Source organism: Girardinichthys multiradiatus, chromosome 7 (assembly GCF_021462225.1).
Source record: "Girardinichthys multiradiatus isolate DD_20200921_A chromosome 7, DD_fGirMul_XY1, whole genome shotgun sequence".
Taxonomy (NCBI): domain Eukaryota; kingdom Metazoa; phylum Chordata; class Actinopteri; order Cyprinodontiformes; family Goodeidae; genus Girardinichthys; species Girardinichthys multiradiatus.
Genome location: NC_061800.1, coordinates 78,252 through 101,984, shown reverse-complemented (window position 1 = coordinate 101,984; position 23,733 = coordinate 78,252). Strand labels below are relative to the sequence as shown.

The 23,733-nt window shown below is 40.8% G+C and overlaps 1 long non-coding RNA gene across 1 annotated transcript in view; it reads right to left on the bottom strand.

Moving 5' to 3' along the window:
- Positions 1-23,733, bottom strand: part of LOC124871118 — a 36,006-nt gene that overhangs the window by 12,076 nt on the left and 197 nt on the right. The window lies entirely within an intron of this gene.

Genomic DNA, 23,733 nt, shown 5'->3' with positions numbered 1-23,733 from the left:
AAGCCCAGTAACATATCTGAATGCTAGCAAAGCAAACACAGAAAATGGAGACATATGATGTGACTTTCATTTGTAAACTGTCTTGTCTAAAGCTAAAACATTAAATAAAACCCTGAACAACTAGTGCGGCAGACACTGAACCTATCTGACCCTTGGTGGGGAAGTAATTCAGCTTCATTTTAGAAGTAAGTGGAGGTCACCAGGATAAGGTTGGATAAACTGTTTTACAGCATGTGGGCATCATAAGCTCGCCTCCTGCCAGCTCTGTTATTTGTCTGATCTGATATTGTAATCATTGCTTAATAGTGACATCTTTCATAAATCTTATTAAAATCAACTATAGTCAGTACAATTCATACAGCAAACTAAGTGAAAAGTATGACTGAGAGTAAAAAGATGAAGCGAAGAAATAAAATATTAGATTGACATCAGTAACCTTTGAGTTTAATCTGAGTATTCTGCCCCTGAGAGAACATTTAATTATAGTAGAAGCTGTAAAACAGTAGGCTTAGTTTGGCTATGAATAACTATTGATTGGTGCCAAAGGCAATAATAAACAGTTAATTTTAATCAAAGTTATCAAGTAGGAGCACTACTGATTATCAGGTATTAATAGCCAATCAGCTCTCAGTCTTTGTCAGTTATGGTTTTATGAATACCTGCCTGGTGAGGTGTGTATTATATGAGGGAGTGAATTCACACACTGGGGTTTACTAACAGCCATCTGGCACGACCAACTGAGGGTTTGAGAGAACGGAGCCACAAAAGAAGAGACACAAAAAGAACACAGAAGCACTGATCCAGGAGTACTTTCTATAGGAAAGAAAAGTGAAACATTAATGGTTGTAGCTTCTTTAGAGGCTTCATCTAGGAGTGAAAGACAGCTAAGCAGATGAACTCTGAGGCAACTCTGAAAACACCACAAACAACTTTCCAAAACATAATATTCTAACAATACTTCAACTTCAAATTAAAATACTTTAGTCAAAAACTAGGCTAATAACATTCAACCAATCTGAGTACTGTCTACTAAGTAAAAATGAAAAGAATAAACTAATAAACTATGGGAGAAAGAGTAAAAACAATAAGAATGAAATTGAAAGCAATAACTGAAAAAAAAATGATGCAGTGATATCACAGTTCAGTGTGAAATGCATGTTTAAGAACCAAGAATCATTTTAGGAAATGGGAGTGAGGCCAAATTAGCTTTAAAAGCTAACAAAGAACAATAGATGCTAGGTGTTAAAACCAGCAGTTAATAATGCAAAGCAGAAGGGAAAATAAAACACTAATTTAACAAAATAATGTTTCAAAACGCATTTGTTGAAATAGAAACAACATTTTGGACAGTTGATTCTTAATGTCATGTTAACTAGTCATAGAATGGAGTGACGGACTACCAAGATTGCAGCTCACTACAGCCAATCGCAGCACGAACGGAGCAAAGTGTGTACTAAACACCGCTGACCTAATGGTGATAACCACCATCTTAGCATTAGCAGCTGGGAAAACAGAAACAATTTAACACATTGTTAAGTAATTTGGAGACATTTTATGCAAGTTAGTGGGTTGAGGAAAGGGAATCACAGATAAAACAGAGCAAGCTCACATTACTGGACCACTAGTGTTTCAGCCACTCATTAAAGTAAAGTTTGTCACAACTTTAAAGCACATCGCAAAACCAATTTTGTAGCATCAAGCTCAGTGGCCTGTTAGAACTCAAGCAGTTCAGCAACACAAAGAAAGCAAATTACTATGAAATAAACACTACAATTTTATCCTAAAACTAATATTCTGTGCCCAGACCCAACTTCCCATGGTGAACCATTCTGATAAACTGGTTAAGTTCAGTAGGTCTGATTAACAGAGGAGATGTTGCTGCTGCTCTGTGTCTATTGGCTGTGGCGAGCATCTGCTTGGACTGGTGGACACATTATGCGTGTGGATCTGCGGTTTCAAATGAAGTGTTCTTCAGGGCAGTGGAAGGAAAACCGCTTTGTATTCAGAGACAACCTGTCTCTTCTTGGAGAATCTATGACCCAGATTCTGCTGAAGCTCAGACAGTTTAGGTAGCTACTCCTAGTTTTGGTGAAGGTGCAGTCTTTTACTCTGTCAGCAAGATCAAGACATTTGTGTCCTTCCCAATGCAGCCTGTGGAGAGCTGTGGGCAAAGAGGGAGAACATGCTGTGCGCAGAGCTTTGTAGCTCTTTGATGTCATGGGGATTTGTGATGGAAATTCTTGCAGTAAGCATTCCACAGTGTATGACCTTTGGGTTACCTCACTCCCCTGAACCTCTGTGTTATTGGAGAAAGCTGTAAAAGTCATTATCAGAAGTTTAATGGTTAAGGCCATTTTTCAGGGTGATGCCTTTGGGAGAGTAGATGGTTGTTCCTAGGTAACCTTGTCACCTTTGAACCCGAGAAGGGTCTAGGGTCGTAAAACACAGACTCTTTGCAGTTGAGATAACACTGTCATGTTCTGGTATAAATACTGTGTGTAAATAGCGTTCGGGGCTCTGTTTCACTGACTAACCTCAGTGTCAGGGTCTTCAAACGCTGAATGCCTTTGAATAAAACTTATTAAGACAAAGTCCGGATTTTCTCTTGTTATGAGTCAACTTCTACCCACTTTGATAAGAAAATTCCACAACAATTTTAGCGTCACGAACAGGATCTAACGTGCCAGAGGAGACCGCAGGAGGGGACACGGACGCCTGGCCAGCCTGAGAGTTGTTCTCAGTCCACTTCCATTTTACGGAGGGGAGTCCTCATGTCCGCCTGCGGCTTCTGGACGATTAGATCCGAACTATTTGTCTTCAAATATATCTGGGTGAGAAGTTGCTCTGTATGATATAATGTATATTATTATTTTTATTACACATTAACCATCATCTCCTAACTAATTAATTAGGTTCCATAGTTGCGAGAGGGAGGACATCAGCTGAGGGCCCAGTTACCCTGCAAAAGGAATGGCAGGGAGGTTCTTATTGGTAACAATGGGATAAAGCAGAACACAGGGTTTTGCGGTTGGTTTTTAGCAATTTTCTACACCTCATAAAGGAGAAAAGCCAGACGGCAGATGTGCCGACGAACAGGTAAAAAAAAATGGTTCCGGAACCTTGAGGCATCAGGGGTGTCTCCTTCTTCATACTCTGATTTATAAAATAATGAAAGGAAAAAGTGGGGATGATTGTGTTAAATGTGCTTTAATTTGGAAGATAAGTTTGGTTTTTCACAGCGTTGAAATAAGTTAAATAGTTTAAAGTAAAACAGTTGATGGAAAAATAAAAACAAAACATAAGAAAAGATTAAAAAGCACAGAGTGCATCAATTAAGGGGTTAAAGAGTTAAAACTTTCCTGAAGGAAGTTTCGTTTGTCTTAAATATTGCGATCAGTCGTAAAAGAAGGTAAAAGTGAAAAGGGACATTAGAGAGTCGAAAAGAAAGTTGTTTTAGAAAGGAGTATAGTTCATGTTGTGGAAGGAAGTGACAGGCAGGTGGACAACTGACTGACTGACTGATAATATTTCTTTGTGCAAAATCTGAACCAATACTAAACTTTTCTTCTGCCTCTCTCACACACAAATACACACATATATGGGATTTGAGTTCAACATCTGCGTTTTTGAGTCTGGATTTTAGAAATCTGCCCTTCTCCATGGCTACTCCGCCAGAGATGCTTCTCCAGCACGGCCTGAAAGAGAGAGATCTGCCTTCCTGCATGTTGAAAATCGCAGTGTGACTTTCTACAAGAAAAAAAAAACGAAACTCAGAAGAAGTCTGGACCCACTGAGATGGACAACGATCCATGCTGTTTGCAAGAGCCAGAAGAGTGATACACTGGATTTATATTGAAAGCATCTTATGCGGGCAGAAGAGAAACCGGAGCAAAGTTTCTTCTTTCTCCCTCCTGGAGAAGATAAAGTGGACAAAGAATGATTGAATGTCTCACCAACAGACCTGGGAAGGGCCTGGTTGTTTTTTGGACTGATAGAGAACTGTGTGCCTGACAGTCTGACTCTGGAGCGATTTAGAAACTGATGGGGGTAACGTACAAACACACACATATTTGCATAAATCTTTTCCTATTTTCTGCAACGAAGAACGCTTATAAACCGCTGCTCATGTGACACGCTTGATTGACGTTGACAGATATAGCGGGTTAAAATATTATTTTAGGGTTAGAAAAGTATCTTTAAAAGGGTGATAACTTAACTCATTTGATACTTTCCAGTTAATTCTTTCAGAGAAACAAGTTATCTTTCGTCGTGGAATATTCAGGGTCAATTATTCTAGTTATTAAAAGTTATTAAAAGCAGAGGAAGTTACAACATCTCCAAAACTCAGCAGTAACTAAGTGTTTCTATGTTATTCTCAGGACAGATCTCATGAAGGAGTATTTTTAAAACCCAGCGAATGCGTAAAACCTGATGGGTTTCTCCTTCAGGTATTATTTTCTGTTGTCAGAGTTTGTAACCCATAAATCTAATGGGTAGAGACCTCATTAAAACAGGCTTAGTTCTACTGCAGATGGTCTTCATACAATCTCTGACACAGTATTTACAGTTTGGTGCAGTTTTTGTCCGCAAGTGTTAACTGACGCTTATGGAAAGTACAAATTCATTGTTTTTCACAGCAGCTGCTGGGAAGAAGTTATATTAGGTTTTTTCTTCCCTCTTCTGATTCATGCAGCGTGTTGATTTACACTGTACCTTATATCAGGTCCTGACAAAAACTATGAAAGGTTTGGTTCTGCAGGTTCTTTTTTCTCCCTTTGGAGAAGGAAAGAGAAACTTAATCAGTTCTGTGTTGCATAGGAATATTAAAACACTTGTTTTCTAAGATATCACCAGCTAAAAACTTTAAAAACGTTTGAGAGTAATTGGTTTTGTTAAACACATTTTCCTTGGTAAAACAAACCTTTAAAATGAGAATGGAAAAATGGGTTATTTAGAAAGAATCTGATTGGACAGTGGTACCACACAAAAATTAAACTAATCTCATGTTTCCTAAAAGACTCTGCATGAAAAGGCCTTCAGAACCGTGGAGTTATTTTCCACCACAGTACCAAGTTTTTTAAGCATGCTTTTACTTTATTTTAAAACAGATCTGGTTTTTGTTTGTTTTGTTTTTTGGCTTTTTAGCATAATGTTTGTCTGAAGCTTCTTATGAACTGTGTTAGGAGCAAATATGATCTGAGGTAAATTAGGAGCTGTGAACTAATAATTTTATATCTGATTATGGTCCAAGCAGAAACAATATATTTAGCCAATCCTTCAATCTCTGCAGAAAGTTAACACCATTGTTCACTGCAGAAGTACTCAACTTGTGGTTCCTGGACTCCTGAAGCCTGTAAGCCATAGATTTTGGGTCCATAAAATTATAATATTTAATTAAAGGTAGACCGATTACCTATTAAAATAGATCTAAGCCAATGATGAGTTCCAGTCATTTGGTGGATTTGAAATGCAATAATACTCAAAACTTTCTACTCTGGGGAACACAGATTGGGGTTGAAGAGTTTAGTTTTGGAACCAAGGTTAGGATTTTAATAACAGAATCCAGACAAGTAAAATCCTTCATTTTAGGAAAAGAAAAGAAATAAAGGCTCTCTTAACAGTAAGAGGATTGTCGGCTCAAACTCAAGTCTCCTTGTTTGATTTCTTAGGGTTTAAAGATTAAAGGAATACATAGGAGTACAAAGGTACACAAGGTGATTTCAGATTACTAAGAGATAAAATATTGGAACAGCATTTGGAATGTAAAAGAGGGGTTCTAGTAATAAGTTCTCCCCAACTCTCAAAATTTAAATAGCCCAAATTAAAGAAAATGAGAAAAAGTCCAGTTTGGAGACAAGCTTCTTATCTTAATTTCTGATTAAGTCAAACACTGCAGTTTTGTTTAGTTTGGGTATACCATAAAAATGTCAACGCTGACTTTTCTAATTTCCCCTCGGGGATCAATAAAGTATCTTTGAATTTGAATTGAATTGAATTAAAATACTTCTTTGCATTTAACTTGAAATTCTGCAATGCAGCTACGATCAAATTGAGCCAAACAAAAAGAGAACTATAACAATAACTCTCAGGATTGTAGTTATTATTATAGAGTTACAGTACAAAGAATTAGCAAAAGGTTTCAGCATCAGTAAATTTGGATTCATTTAAGAGAAAACTGTTGCTGTGCTTCTAAATACTTTGAGATTTTTTGGAATATGTGCACTCATTTTTTTTTAAAAGGATCCTGAAGATTGTCATAACAACATTGATCAATTATAGCATTAAAAGATATGGCTGAGAAAACATATTCTGAAAAGAGATTGTTAAAAATTTCTTTGAATTCTTGAAGCTTCAAATTTGGCCATTTGTTTGTCTTTGATGTTTTGTCTTTGTTTTGTTGGAATGAATGTTTGTTTACATGTTGCATGAAACAATAATCCATGTTTAGAATAATGTTTCTAAATCCCAGATTGATTAAAACTTTGAGTTTTCAGGAGAGTTAAGAAGCAGCTTGTTTCTGAGGTAGGTGCATGTTAACAGTTTTGCAGTTTAAGGTTCACTAATATGGGATGGGATGAAGAAACTGTGGTTCCGCCCATAGGCTGCCAATCAGAGGTTAGTTCTGCTTGACTCCGCCCACCTACCAGGTTGGTTCATGCCTTTGTTGTCATGGTAACGCTCAGCACCTCCCTTCCTGAGTTTTAACACTGTTTAAGAGACAATAGAATCAAAATGCTTGTAGTGATTGTTGCCTTAAAAACATGCTTTTTTGTATAATGATTAAGGATGTAACATGACTTTTAGATTTATGTGTTTTATTACTAAAAGGTTAATGAAATAGTTTAAACTAGTTTGAAGAATTAGTTTTGCATGCAGAATCATTGGTGATTTATTAGATTGAAAGTTTTCCCTGGTGCCATTAAACTAGCTGACAATTCAAGATCTCCAGTGGGCCCACCACCTGCAGGGGGAACCGTGAGGGACCGGTGCAAAGAGGATTGGGTGGCGGACGAAGGTGGAGACCTCAACGGCCCGATCCCCGGATGCTTAGGCTGGCTCTAGGGACGTGGAATGTCACCTCGCTGGGGGGGAAGGAGTCTGAGCTTGTGCGGGAGGTCGAGAGATATCGACTAGAAATAGTCGGGCTCGCCTCCACGCACAGCGTGGGCTCTGGAACCCATCTCCTTGAGAGGGGTTGGACTCTCTTCTACTCTGGAGTGGCCCACGGGGAGAGGCGGCGGGCTGGTGTGGGTTTGCTTGTTGCCCCCCAGCTCAGCCGTCTCGTGTTGGGGTTTACCCCAGTGGATGAGAGGGTTGTATCCCTGCGCCTTCGGGTTGGGGAGAGGTCTCTGACTATCATTTCAGCCTACGGGCCGAGTGGTAGTGCAGAGTACCCTGCCTTCTTGGCGTCCCTGTCGGGGGTGCTGGATAGTGCCCCTCCCGGGGACTCCATTATTCTGCTGGGGGACTTCAACGCCCACGTGGGGAACGACAGTGACACCTGGAGAGGCGTGATCGGGAGGAATGGCCTCCCTGATCTGAATCCGAGTGGTGTTTTGTTATTGGACTTCTGTGCTAGTCACGGATTGTCCATAACGAACACCATGTTCAAACATAAGGGTGTCCATCAGTGCACTTGGCACCAGGACACCCTAGGCAGGAGGTCGATGATCGACTTTGTTGTCGTATCATCAGACCTTCGGCCGCATGTTTTGGACACTCGGGTGAAGAGAGGGGCTGAGCTGTCCACTGATCATCACCTGGTGGTGAGTTGGATCCGCTGGAGGAGGAGAAAGCCGGACAGACTCGGCAGGCCCAAGCGCATAGTGAGGGTCTGCTGGGAACGCCTGGCGGAGCCCTCGGCCAGGGATGTATTCAACTCCCACCTCCGGGAGAGCTTCGACCAGATCCCGGGGGAAGTTGGAGACATAGAGTCCGAGTGGACCATGTTCTCTGCATCTATTGTCGATGCTGCTGCCCATAGCTGCGGCCGTAAGGTCTGCGGTGCCTGTCGTGGCGGCAATCCCAGAACCCGGTGGTGGACACCGGCAGTAAGGGATGCTGTTAAGCTGAAGAAGGAGTCCTATCGGCTGTGGTTGGCTTGTGGGACTCCTGAGGCGGCTGACGGGTACCGTGAGGCCAAGCGTGCTGCGGCCCGGGCTGTGGCAGAGGCAAAAACTCGGGCCTGGGAAGAGTTCGGTGAGGCCATGGAGAAGGACTACCGGTTGGCCTCGAAGCGATTCTGGCAAACCGTCCGACGTCTCAGGAGGGGGAAGCAGTGCTCTGCCAACACTGTTTATAGTGGGGGCGGGAGACTGCTGACCTCGACTGAGGACATTATCGGGCGGTGGAAGGAGTACTTCGAGGATCTCCTCAATCCTGCCATCACGCATTCCGTGGTGGAAACAGAGGCTGGGGACTCGGGGTTGGACTCTTTCATCACCCAGGCTGAAGTCACCGAGGTGGTTAAAAAGCTCCGCGGTGGCAAGGCTTCGGGGGTGGATGAGATCCGCCCTGAGTACCTCAAGTCTCTGGATGTTGTAGGGCTGTCATGGTTGACACGCCTCTTCAACATTGCGTGGCGGTCGGGGACAGTGCCTCTGGACTGGCAGACTGGGGTGGTGGTCCCCCTTTATAAGAAGGGGGACCGGAGGGTGTGTTCCAACTACAGGGGGATCACACTCCTCAGCCTCCCTGGTAAGGCCTACGCCAGGGTATTGGAGAGGAGAGTCCGACCGATAGTCGAACCTCGGCTTCAGGAGGAACAGTGTGGTTTTCGTCCCAGCCGTGGAACACTGGACCAGCTCTATACCCTCTACAGGGTGCTCGAGGGTTCATGGGAGTTTGCCCAACCGGTTCACATGTGTTTTGTGGACCTGGAGAAGGCATTCGACTGTGTCCCTCGTGATGCCCTGTGGGGGGTGCTCCAGGAGTATGGAATCGGGGGCCCTTTATTAGGGGCCATCCGGTCCCTGTACGAGCGGAGCAGGAGTTTGGTCCGCATTGCCGGCACTAAGTCGGACCTGTTCCCAGTGCATGTTGGACTCCGGCAGGGCTGCCCTTTGTCGCCGGTCCTGTTCATAACTTTTATGGACAGGATTTCTAGACGCAGCCAAGGGCCGGAGGGGGTCTGGTTTGGGGACCAGTGGATTTCGTCTCTTCTTTTTGCGGATGACGTGGTCCTGCTGGCCCCCTCTAGCCAAGACCTACAGCATGCGCTGTGGCGGTTCGCAGCCGAGTGTGAAGCGGCTGGGATGAGGATCAGCTCCTCCAAGTCCGAGGCCATGGTACTCGACCGGAAAAGGGTGGCTTGTCCTCTTCAGGTTGGAGGGGAGTTCCAGCCTCAAGTGGAGGAGTTTAAGTATCTCGGGGTCTTGTTCACGAGTGAGGGAAGAATGGAGCGGGAGATCGACAGACGGATCGGTGCAGCTGCCACAGTAATGGGGGCGCTGTGCCGGTCCATTGTGGTGAAGAGAGAGCTGAGCCGAAAAGCAAAGCTCTCAATTTACTGGTCGGTCTACGTTCCTACCCTCACCTATGGCCATGAACTTTGGGTCATGACCGAAAGAACGAGATCACGGATACAAGCGGCTGAAATGAGCTTCCTCCGTAGGGTGGCCGGGCACTCCCTTAGAGATAGGGTGAGGAGCTCGACCATCCGGGAGGGGCTCGGAGTAGAGCCGCTGCTCCTCCACATTGAGAGGAGCCAGTTGAGGTGGCTCGGGCATCTATACCAGATGCCTCCTGGACGCCTTCCTGGGGAGGTGTTCCAGGCACGTCCCACCGGGAGGAGGCCCAGGGGACGGCCCAGGACAGGCTGGAGGGACTATGTCTCTCAGCTGGCCTGGGAACGCCTTGGGCTCCCCCTGGAGGAACTGGAGGAGGTGTCTGGAGAGAGGGACGTCTGGGCGTCTCTGCTGAGTCTGCTGCCCCCGCGACCCGGTCCTGGATAAGCGGAAGACGACGAACGAACGAACGAACAATTCAAGATATGCCAAAAGTAAGGAATATATTTTTGATAAAGAATCTGAGTCATGACTTTATACTTGGTGGGAATTATTTATTAGATTCAATTTGTAGGGTTTATGCATCTGAATTACATTAGATGTCCATTAATCTAATACTCATCTTCATACAAGACAAATTAGGATGATATGTGACTAATTTCTAAGTGAGACATTGATGAACTGAATAACTAAAGTTTGTGTTTTGTTGTTAATGGAACTGAATTGCAGTTAAACACATCTGGATTTTATTTATGTTGCTTTCGTTAAATTCATAGTGACACATAGTTATGTCAGAATTCATTTCTTTGGTTCTAGGTTATGTGATCTTGGTTACTAAAACATTTTTGTACAAACTTTTTGCTGGATTGTCGCATGGGTTGGACCCTGCGTCAGAAGAGGGGAATGTCAGAATAAAGTAACATGGGGTTCCAAAAGTTTTAGCACTCATGGGAAAAAAGGGTAGCTCATACCTCCAGTGAGGACTTAGTGACAATGTGAGAGAGACGTTGTACTTTGTTTATATAAATAGTGCATAGCTCCCTAAGACCACATTCTGAAAACCTCTCTGAAATTATGGTGTTGATTCTTTTGTGAAATTTTACATCTCCACAGATTAGACCATTTTTGAAATTCTTTTTGGGTATTCTGAAACTATGAAATGTTGACCTGTAATCAGACCTTCCTCAAACATCATGTCACATTTTTGATATTCAAAATATTTAGCTGATGGTCATTGCTAGTATATCAGGTGAAGTCAGAAGATCAATTCTTTTGATTTTGTTGGATGTTCTGATGAAGTTCATGTAGTTAAGCACTTAGGTTTGAGAATGGGACTTTGAATTGAAAATTAGCCAAGTGTTGTGAAGGCTCTACCTATTGTTCTCACTTATATGAGATTGAGACAAAGGACAGAGGCAAATCTCAGTCCTTTTGACGTGCTGTGTGGCAGGTCTCCTAATTTGGACATGCGGATATTGCCAAGATAATTTTCTTCCACATCTTTGTGTGAAGATAGGATGTTGTTTTACTGTCAAAACCTGTCCACTGTGTTTTCTCAAGTTTCACAGACGGTGAAGGCTGCATTATCAGAAACAGCCACTTCCACCCTCCAGTCCTTTATTCCTGGGGACTGGATTCTGGTCAGAGAATCTAGGAGAAAACACAGGAAGTCCAGGGCTGGAATGGCCCATATCAGATCCTACTAGACACCCAGGAAAGCTGCAGGAAAGCTGCAGGAAAGCTCCAGCTCCTCCAGCTTCATCTGGCTTCCAGGACACAAGTCATCTTCTAACTGGATCATCCACGGTTGAAAGGTGTGAGGACAGCGGACCACCACAAGACAAAGAACTGTAAGCTAATCACTGGCGAGTGATTGAACAGGTGGTTGAAGAACACTGTTCTTACAAGGGCACAATAATCCCTTGGGCAGTGCAACAATATTTCAGAATCTACTTAAGGCCATCACATTGCCTGAAAGTTAGAAATCATAAGGTCATTTGCCTCACTGCACACACACCACAGTGAGAGATTCTTTCCTCCCACTTTGACAGCGAAACTGACTCTGAGGAGGATATCTCGGATGCTTTTATCTAACATTTATGTTTATTGCTTGATATTTATCATTATGGTATCATTACAAATTTGAATGTGTTCATTTCCACCGTTGTTTAGTTGGACTATGGAAGCCTAACTTCCAGCAGGTTAGAGTTCCTGTTTCTAAATATATTTCTAGAGGAGCTTCCTACAACCGCCCACCTGTACCAGACTGGTAATAGGGCAGCTTGAAGCCACTCAGGAGAGACAGCAGGATTTTTTGTTTTTTAAGTTGTGTTTATAATTTGTTTTCTTTGAGAAAAAACTGTTTGCTTTCAGTACCAGAAGAAAGGACATTCCACTTCAAGGTCACAATGCAGCTATATGGAAGATGGTCTGTTCTGATGCTAATGATTGGTATTGCAAATATTTTTTATAACTCTTGTGTTCATTTTGGGAAAGGTACAGCAAAGATAATGTGTGGTTAATCTGACTAATAATATTCATCAGCGGATTCGAAGAGAGATTAATCACTTTTCTGACTACTATGATCATACTGATAATGTATGGTGGCAACTGATGCATCAAAACTGTGAGGAATTATACTGTACGAAAAAGCAGAAATGTTAGTAAATTTTCTAGTGAGATTAATTTAACGTGTGCTTCTACAGGAACTCTTTATAGAATTCGGGGTATTAGAAATCCGATTAAAGATCCAGATATTTGTATTACACAGGAGGAAAGTACACCTTATTTCCTTGGAAAGACGGAGGGTTGTAAAACTATTATACCAGTTTCATGTGCCTTGACCCACATTAATACATCTAAACCTTGTCCTGTCAGGACTGATCCTTATACTATTTCAGAATCTTTGGCTCCAGATCCCTTTGTGTTAACTCTTAATCTTACAGCCTTACCGGATGGAGGTTAATTGTATGGCATGGCATGTAAATTAACCAGGATTCTTGTTACTTTTCCTAGTAGAGATGGGTTTTCGTGTCCTAAGAACATGGGTTGGATGTGTGGAAATAGATCATATCTGTATCTGCCTGCTACTTGGTCTGGAGTATGTTATCTAGCTCACTTACTACCTACGGTCACAACTTATACTTCAATCAGCCTAAGCTATTAGAACGATGAGTTTGCAAACTAGAATGGCTTTGGATTATCTGTTAGCTGAGAGGGGTGATGGTTTTGAAGAATTTTCCTTTAGTTGTGATTATCTTGTAATCAGAAGAAAGGAGTGTGATGGAAATTCTTTGAAAAACATTCCACAGTGTATGACCTTTGGGTTACCTCACTCCCCTGAACCTCTGTGTTATTGGAGAAAGCTGTAAAAGTCATTATCAGAAGTTTAATGGTTAAGGCCATTTTTCAGGGTGATGCCTTTGGGAGAGTAGATGGTTGTTCCTAGGTAACCTTGTCACCTTTGAACCCGAGAAGGGTCTAGGGTCGTAAAACACAGACTCTTTGCAGTTGAGATAACACTGTCATGTTCTGGTATAAATACTGTGTGTAAATGTTGATCGGGGCTCTGTTTCACTGACTAACCTCAGTGTCAGGGTCTTCAAACGCTGAATGCCTTTGAATAAAACTTATTAAGACAAAGTCCGGATTTTCTCTTGTTATGAGTCAACTTCTACCCACTTTGATAAGAAAATTCCACAACAGATTCAATCTGTAAAACTCCTCTTTTCTGGGAGCTGTCATGTAAATGGGTTGATACTATGCATTCTGGGAGCTTTTACCAGTTTTTGTTCTGTGTGTAGTTCAGTCCAGCCTCCTCCCAGATTTTTATCAGGCAATTCTGTAACAACTTCAAAAGAATCTGTTTCATTTTAAATGTCCTTATCACAGAAAAAAAAAAAAAAAACAGTAAACAGCAGCAATTTAATTTCTTACCCTTCACAAATTGATGTTTTTGTTCAGTGTTACTTCTTCACTGCTTGTGGCATTAGACAATGTAACCCCCTTGATAAAGAAGGTAATTATTCATAGGGTTAGGTTTGGCTCTCTTGTTTAATTCAGAGCTGCGTACTTTAAAGCAAAATGTTAGGAATTTGGTGCTCCATACATTTGGAGAAGTCCTACTTAGTCTGGAAAAATAGTCTGTTGTATAAAAATACTCCAAACATTTGCTTCATCTAAACCTTCAACTTGTATGTTAGACCCAATCCCAATCAAATTTTTGCTTTGATTACCGCCCCCATTTGAGATGTGATCAATCAATACTTAGTAAAGGGATACATACGAGGATTTTAACGTAGCTCTGTCATGTTAGGCTGGGAGGTTGCAGGACCAATGTGCAGATCAGTAGCTTCAGAGCCACATGGGTGAGTTAAAGTTCTTTAATAATTTAAACAGAAAAAACACATACAAGTCTGAGCAGGATATGAGACACAGGCAGGACCTTTGACATGGAATCAGGGTAGTAAGCAGATAGTCAACAGTTCTATCCAGTGGTGAAGACAGCAAACCAGAGAGAATAAATAAGGTGGTTGGGGAATAGACCGATGAACCAGTGGAGCTAATCAGAGGGAAAATCAGGAGTAGCTGGTGTGAGAGAGAAAAGAGGCAACTGAAGGGGGTGGCAAATTAACCCGGATCAGCAGGGAGTCTGAGGAAATAATATACAAGGAAATACAAACTAAAACATCAAACCCAGGAATCCCAGAATGTCATCTAAACACAAGACTTAAATCCAATAAACCTGAGCAGGGTTATGGGTCTGGTTGATAGAAAAGGGTAATCCAGCTGAATGAATGTGTGATCTTAATTCAGCAGCGGATGAAGGTTGGAGCCTTGCTGGGAGCAACAGAGAGACTGGTGGGGGTCCACATCAAGGGATCCTCCTAGGATTCACGGAGCTGGGAACCTATCTTCAGGGCTAGGAAACTTGAACAGGGTCTAAGGCAATAAAGAGAAATTCTCTGGTAAGTTCAAGTGGTTTAACGATTCAGTAACCTACAGTTAGGCTGGCCTGATTACCGCTCTAGCAGCGTTAACAATCTTGTGTCTCTCCGTTGGTTCTCTGCTCCTTTTAAGCATCTCCTGATTAAGGCCTTACAAGAAGCAGCTGTGTAGCATCACCTGTGTACCACACCCTGCACAGATAAGGTTAGGACATCTAAGCACACCAACCTGTGCACAGTTCTGTGGGTATGATAAAAACAAAGCAAGAAAAAACATGGCATTGCAAAGAAAGTAAACAGAACTGTAATTAAACCTTCACTTAAGATATGTTCTCTTGATCAAGATGACTCAATAAGTTCCTGGCTTATCTAAAATTGTTGAGAAAATAGTTTCTAATCATGTGTGAGCATTTACACAGTCATAACCTGTTCAAAGAGCTTCAATCAGTTTTCAGAGCCCTTCATAGCACTGAAACCGCACTGGTGAAAGTCACTAATAATAATATCTGAAACAAAGATCTGTATGTATGTGCTGGGACAGGATAGTATTAATATATTAGAAACGGGTGGAAACTAATACGTTGTAAATAATAAATTATTTACATTCCAGGGGGACTTGTTGAGTACCACATGGTTTAGTGCACACACACATTCTCATTTAATGGCTTTCTTTATGATTATGACTATTTACATTGTACTGGGATTCTCAGTGAAGGCATCAAAACAGTGAATGAAGACATGTTCATTTATGTAGCAAACAAAAATAAAAATTGTAAAATAACTTTAAATACGTTATATTTTAGAATCCTTAAAGTAGCCGCCCTTGGCTGTAATGACTGGCCTTCTCTCAATGAACTTCTGGGAAGAGTTTTTTTTACACTTTGTTCACCACATAATTCCATGTGTGTCATGTTTGAGTTTTGGAGGTAGGACCCAAATGCAGGATTGAGTGGAGTTGAAAAAAGGTTTGATGAAGAAATGAACTTACAGGTTACCAGGTACAGGCAGGTGAAATTCAACATTAACGGCTTGGTAGCAGGTACATGAAAATCCAGGCAACAGACATGGAAGAACTCAGGACTGGACTAGGGCAACGACAGAGGATAGGTAACAAGGTGTTAACGGAAGGAACCAGTGGAGAACAATGCAAATCAGAGAGCTTATAAACTGAGGGAAGTGAAGTGAGAACCAATGAACTGGGAGACAGGCTATTCAGGAGCAATATGACACAGGTGTGGACCAGGGCTGCAGGGAGACAGAAGGAGTGACTAATTAACACAAATGAGCAAGGAGAGCATGGCGCAATTATAATTAACTTTTTCAAGAAAACTAAATTAATAAATAGAATTTGATTGTTGTAATAGTAAATAAGATTTAAAACCATGAAGAACCACACTCCATATCAGTCGGTGGCAGTAATGCACACCTCAAAGTTATTTGCCAACTGCCAATAAATAATACAAGAAGAAGAAGAGAGCATGGCGCTGATCAGAATACAAGAAAACAATGACCAGAATAAGAACATAAACAAGAACAAGATCTATCAGAATATAACTAAACATATCTAACACCAGAACACAGAAAAACAACAAAACTAACCAGAAGGAATCTAGAGAGCAAGAAATGAACAGAAAAGCACCTGGCTGAGCAAATAGTAAACAAACACGAACCTAACAGACAGATCTCAGATGTAGCTATCCATAACTTCTGGTGAATCCAACCAGTTAGATAGAATACAGACATCATGTCTTGAAGACATAAAAAACTGGATGACTCTAAATCTTTGGCTTCTAAATTCAGACAAGACAAAATAATTTAATCTGGATGGACTTTGTGGTTTCCAATGTTACTCAAATGACAAGGAGATCCTAGTGGAGATGTTCTTTGTGTGACACAGTAGAAGAGGCTCCATCTTGATCTGAGAGTTTTTCCTTCAATACAACATAGGAGCTCCAGGTTTTGCATCACTTGGCTATGTGGAGATGTTGCAAGCAGGCATTCCTCTTGACTGAGGGTCCTCATCTGTGCTGCTGGGACCACTGGGTTATCAAATAGCATAACGCTGCAGTTCAACCCAAAAGACTTCCTCCAGGAGAATTACATCCGTTTCAGACAGTGGATGTACTTTGTGAAGCCATCTTCACCACATGCAGCAATGTTCCCAACAACCTCCTAGAAACAATCGAATCAAGCATGTCCAATAAATAAAATAAACAATCGGCCTACTTATTACTGAGTGGGTGGTTTTGGGCTCAGATATGTAACTTTTGATGAACAACCTGTTTGAATACAGTTTTCTCTTTGTATTTTGGACCAGTTTAAAGAAACGTGAAATATAAATACTCATAACTTTTTCCTTGATCTAAAGATTTTGATCAAGAGTGTAATTACTCTAAATTTACTTTACCATCTGGAATCCTGTATTGTGTGCCATTTAAAAGACTTCTGAAAAAAGATCTTTTGGATTTCCTCCAGCCATCCCTTTCTTCCAGCTGCATTTTTGGGAGGTGAGATACCCTTCAACGTTTGAGAAAAGACAGATTCCAAAGAGACAGGAGGAGTGAGGAGACAAGGAGGTACAAATTAAAGTAATTAGATTAATCTTAAGAGTCATCACTTCATAGTAGATTGCTTCTAATTTTGCTGATTGTCAGTAACACCTGCAGCTATTAAGATTTATGTTTAAAATTATAACCTGATAAAGTAAATGACTTGTTTGTATGTCTGACTTTTTTTTTCTTGTAATTGTGTTTCCATTGCAGCCCTGTGAGGCCAGCTAAAGGGTTTAGTGAATTCAACTCTGCCAGATTTCCACTGGTTTTATTTCTCTCCTCTGTAGCAGGGCCTGAGCCAACAGGGAAGAGGTTCAGTATTTGTCATTAAAAAGGCATTGCAACCAAAGTAGTAGCCGACATTTTTCTGCTCTACCTCATACCTGCCTTAAATACACACTCTTCTGTTACTTCTATACAGATTAAAACTTTTATGTCCTGTAGTTTGTCAGCTGACCCAAAGGCAGTGCAAAATCTTAAAACGTCTTCGTTTTAGATCAAATGGTCTGTTGTTTTAAAAATTCTAAATCTCCAAACCTTTTTTGTGGTTTAAAGGTGTCTTTTTGACCTCTTATGCCAACATAATGACTACCAACTGTTGTTTTGAGATTTTATTTGACCCTAAATGAGATAAAACCAGGAGAAAAAACATGAATGAATGCAGAGCTTATGACAGAAAAGATTTGTATTTATTAAAACTGACCTAATATATTAAAAGATCTCATGTTTTTGCAGGACCAAAGTGCAAACAGGAACTTGGGAGTCACATGGTGGGTTTGAAATATTTAATGATAACAGAACTGGTGACTTACAAAGGTGAAAACAGGACAAGGAGCATAACCAGAGAACCAGGCGATGAGACAGTAAAGAACAGGAAGGCAAACAGTTGAGCTTAAATACAGAGGCAGGGTGGAGAAATGACAAATGAACCAGAAGAGCAAAAATATGGAGCAACTGAAGTAGGGAGGCTAATTAACACAGATGAGCAGGAACACAGATAAGACCAGAGGAATAACAGAAATATCGAAATATAACAATGAAATGGACTAAAATGGCAGCAACTAGAGAACATATACAGGAAAGTGAGGAGAAACTGACAAGAGACAAACTCAAACACCGAAGGATTATGGCAGATATAGAATTGTTGCCTCCCAAACAGGGCCAGGTAATTTAGTTTGAAAGGCTAACGAACTGATAAACAGTCCAGACAGAAAAACAGGGTTAAACAACAAGAAAAAAAAAACTGCAAAACTACACAGAAAAGGTTAGCCAAGGTCAAGATGGGTCTGGTTTGAATAGACCTACAACAATTAAAAATGAAATAAAATATTCAGACGTATCCATGTATCAACAATGACAAGAGCTGAATGAAATGCCAATCAAAAGGCTTCAGTTACAACTTTATTATCCCGTTTAAAATGGGAAATACTGGATGATTCTCATGAAAAGTAACAGCTTCATTTTATACCATAGTTCCTAACAGTCCAGACTTTCAAACGAACAAAATGTATGCCAGTGAATGTGAGACCAGGATTGTGTTACTTTGTCTGTCAGTTGATTTTATTTAGTTTGATTCTGACGCCGCTGCCATCAGGTGCAAAGTAAGACCAGGAAGCCAGAGACCCATCTACAACCCACACAAATAAAGGGAGAATGCTGGTGGATACTGAGAACTGGGAACTGAGAACACAGCAGCTTCTGCGAAAGATGAAGAATGTCTGATGTTGTTAGAGACTCAAGAAAATAATTCCCTCCCTGGTGTGTCATCCATTGTCATAGTGTATCCCATTAGGGGAATGTAGCAAAATGCCCACTGCAGGTTTCTGTGTTCTGTTTAGGTTGCCAGTGGGATTAAAACAGTACCCAGGCAAAGTAAAAGCATACTTAATACTTGGTAAAGGAAAGGTCAACCCACCAGCGAAGCTGCAAAGGATGGGCTAATAGCAGATGTCTGAAGTATGGAGAAGAAGTGCTGACTGTTGGGCTATTCAGACATCATCCCATGATCATGCTTGATCAACCTTTGTATTCTTTCATTGTTGTTTTAGACAGAAACAGGGGCAGTACGGGAAGTTCTAGCAGCACACCACACTAACCAGTGAAGGTGTCCTCCAGTTGATGCTGCTGTAATAACTTGTTGTTAGTGAGCAAACACTGATCTGGCTGATGTCCATTTCAGAGTCAATTAAGCGCAACAGATGATTGAAAAGTGTTTTGTCCCTGTATTCTCCTCTGATGTTGAGCTCATCTCCTTCAGCTCCACACACTGATGCTCCTCTTAATAAGTTCAAACAACTCTGTCATGTTATCTAATGTTCTAAGTGACCAGAGCATATCTGGGACAAAGAGTGAAAGTGTGTGACTACTGTTCTATGCTTCCTGTAAAAGGGTCTATCTCAAAACTGCAACTTTCCTCAGTTTCTGTGTGACAGTGTGGCGTTTGGTTTTATGCCAAACACCCAGTACTAACTTCCATACCATGCTAATAAGTCAACTCCATCTGTCTGACCACATGAGTGAAAATTAACAGAAACAATTAAACAATCGCTTTAAATGCCCCAATGTTCAATTTAACAGAGCTGTGGTGGAGGGTGTAATAAAACATAGCTAGATGTTGCTGTGTTAAAATCAGCCCTGTTCTTCAGATGCAACTTTTCCTCCTCCCAGAGGGCAGAAGTCCTGCTTCTTGTCAAGCTGCTGCCTGTTTAAAAAGCGTCACTGAGCCCACAGAATATCCTATAGATGGTTTCACACTCGCCACCTCAAAACACAGTTATGTAAAAAATGAAAAAATAATCATCTCAGAAGTATATGTGTCTGTTCAAACTGAATGAAGTTATCCAGGCTCTGAATCAGAATCAGCTTTATTGCCAAGTTTGTACATATAAACAAGGAATTTGACTCCGCTACACTTTGCTCTTTTGTTTTGTTTTTGCATTACAGAATATACATATTTGTCATGCGAAGCTTTTCAGTAATACTACCATGTGCAGTGAATATAAGCCTGTTTCTAGTGTCTAAGATGATGATGTAGTGGACCATTACTCAATTTAAGGATATTACTGATTCCTCTCACACGGTCCCACCTCCCTCTCTTATCAAGCAGCTACGATGAGGTCAGTTACAAGTTATTCTGCAATGACATTGGCCAATACCAAGATGGTTAGTTGTGCCACCGCTGCTGTGATTGAGACATCTCAATGTCTAAATGTCGTATTGGTGTCTGAATATGAATGCTCTCTTTGCTGAGAGGTTTGTCTTTCAGCCTCACAGACAGTCCACAGTGTGTCTGACACACAATCAATCTTTTTAAGGAGTCAGCGTTCTACCAGACATTTAACATCAACCAGGCAGAGTTTTACACACCATCCTGAAGACGCAATTGGTCAAATTCAGAAGATAATTAATAAATTACATTTGATTTAAATGAGCAGCAGAATAATTTTACAGAACCTTGCAAAGGTTTTCAGACCTCTGTGACTTTTCAAATTTTGCCACAACTAACTTTTATCATCATATTAAGTATTTTATTGAGTGTTAATGTAATATACCAATGCAAAGTCGCTCATGTTAAGTGAAAGACAAATGCGACATCCTTAACACATTCCATAATATGAAACATGATATTGGTAGCATCATGTTGTGAGACGCCTACATTCAGCAGGGACAGGGGAGCTCAGAGTAAATGGGAAAATAGATGGAGCTAAATTCAATTCAATGAAAAAATACTTTATTAATCTCGTACTCGTCGTCTTCTGCTTTATCCGGGACCGGATAAATATATAGAATAAATATTTATTACTGAACATGTAAACTGTTGACTTACAGGTTAGGAGCACATCCTACTAAAATGTAGTTATATGATCTCAGAACAATAGAAAACAGTGAAGCTGCAGTCCTGCCATAATGGAAACCACTTTTCCCAGTTTAGATGAGAATAAAGAAGCTAAAGCTGCTGTTGATGACGATCACGCTGGAATGTATTGTGGCTACACACACACACACAAGATTAAACCCATGGGAACATGCACACAGCTCTGCCTGAAAACCACAAACCAAATGCTGAAGTACACAAACCCAGTTTATATTTTGTTGTTCAGCTCAGTGTGGGGTTGGGAGGCCTCTTCAGTGTAACATCAGCCCGGAGGAAAACAGTAATGATGCATATCTTTCTGCTGATTCAGTTCTTCACATGTAGCCATGGTTTTGTTTAAAATGTTTGAGACAGTGGTGGTGTAGGCATTAGAGATGATGCATATTGATCTGTTGTAACATCCATATTTACATGCAATTGTATGCTTTGGCCACTGTATATTGACCCACAAATGTAAGGAAAGACGGAAGTTAAAGGAGCAGGTATTCTAATTTATGATTTTTAAACACTTAAATTGGTCCTTTTCTGGCTGAGACGTTGCATTTTTGGACAATTATTACCTCTGTGTAGATACTGTGTAGCTGGAAGAATTTAACGTTTCTTTTTTTGGGGGGGCATTTATTATGATGTGTTACCATAGGAATAAGGTGTTTGTTTGGTTTTTGTCACATCTGGGAGCAGCTGATTTGCAACTAAGAAGATCAAATAATACCTCAACTACAGCCCCACATTCACATGGAGAGGACATCAATGCCATGACTGAGCGTGTGACCGACTATATAAACGTCTGTGTGGATAACGCCATCCCCACCAGAACGGTGAGGTACTTCCCCAATGACAAACCCTGGATCACTAGTGTCCTGAAGGACCTTAACAAGAATAAAAGATCCTTCAGAGAGGGAGACAGGGAATTATTGAGGAGTATGAATAAGAAAATTAAAGTCAAGATAAGAGACAGCAACGAAGGCCTAAAGGAAGAAGCTGGAGATCAAGCTCCAACAAGAGAATATCAGAGATGTGTGGTCAGGGATGAAGAAGATCACAGGCTTCACGCAAACCGATGGATGTCTGGACACAGCCAATCATCTGAACACATTCTTCAATAGGTTCAGTTAAAAAAAACAAGCTCACCATCCTCCCTCCTCTCCTGCACACAGCCAGACATCCCAGCCACCTTTGACCCACATCTTTCCTGTAACAACTTGCTGTACATGTGAACAAATGAAATGTTGTAACTGTTGTCTTTAAGCCATTTAATGAATTATTTGGCAAACTGTAAACCCTTCAACAGGGTTGGAGTTTTTATAATAATGGGACTTTGTGAGGGCTCATGATGATGGCTTTTTTTCACATAGGTGTCTTTCAATTGAAACAGCACACACAGGTGCTTCCTTTTATTAATCACCCTGGAGCTGAACATCTGCTGAATCTTTGAGTCGTTTATCTCTTCCATTTAAGCAACGGTTTTCAAATGGATTTATTCCCAATTTGCAGAGGAATGCACTCTAACCGACATGTAAAACATTTGCATTTGTTCTTAAATAGGAGGCACCTGTTTGTTCACAATATAAATTAGCTCAAAGAGAAGGTAGTGCACAACTGTGAAGAGGAAGAAGAATGTTTGGTTTGGTAATTTTTGACAAATTAAATTCTAATTATTTGGTTCTAAGTGTGGCTTTCATTTGTATTCTTTCCCCTTACTCTGATACCTCTAAAAATCATTTGCAACCACTTTACTTCAGAAGTCATCTTAGTAAATACATGTGTGTAATTGAATCTGAATATGACTGCAGCTGTTCAGTGAAGGCCTCAGAAGTTTGTTATGTCCTGGGTTTATCTTACAGAGCAGTGTACAATTTATCATCTAAAAATGGAAAGATAATGGCACAACTGCAAACCAACCAAGACATGGCCATCCACCTAAACTGACAGGCCACTCAAAGAGAGTAACAATCAGAGAAGCAACCCTGAGATCAGTGGTAACTTTGGAAAAGCAGCAGAGGTCCAAAGCTCGGGTAAAGGAAAAAAGGACAGCTATTTGTTGTGCACGCCACAAATCTGGCCTTAATAGCAGAGAGATAAGAAAGCTATTGTTAAAAGACAGCCATAAAAAGTCATGTTTGCAGTTCGCCACAAGCCATGGAGGGAACACAGAAAACATGTGAAAAAATGTGCTCTGCTCAGATAAGACCAAAATGTAAGGTTTAGGACTGGAGACAACAAGCTATGGGTAGGGACAAAAACAAAAACTGCACATGGCTCTGAACACACTTTCCCCACAGTGAAACATGGTGGTGGAAGTGTCATGCTGTGGGGATTACTTTTGTCAGCATGGACAAGGAAGAGGATCCGAGTTCACTAGAAGATGGATAAAGCTAAATACTGAAAGAATCCAAAAAGAAATTAATTTACATTCACCAATAGCTACAGCTACAAAATGTTTTTTGATTAAAATCATATTCATAACCCAGTCAAAATCTAGACCTGAATCCAATATAAAACCCGTCCCAAAACTTAAGAATTGCTATTCACAATGTCCAACAAATCTGACTGAAACTTGGAAATTTTGAATAGGTCATAATTTGAATTTCTACATGTGCAAAACTGGAACAGCAAAAAAAAAAAAAAAGATTTAAATATGCAGTAACAATACAAGGTGTTAACTCATCATTGGCTGAATACAAATGTAAATATCACATTGCTCTGATTTTTATCTGTAAAAACCTTTGAAACTATGGATCATTTTGCTTTCACTTCACAACTTGGTGTTGGTCAATCACATAACCCAGTCAGGTTGTTTTGAATTTTGAATTTACATTAGTCATTACTGTAATAATACCTTTACTCCACTGTGT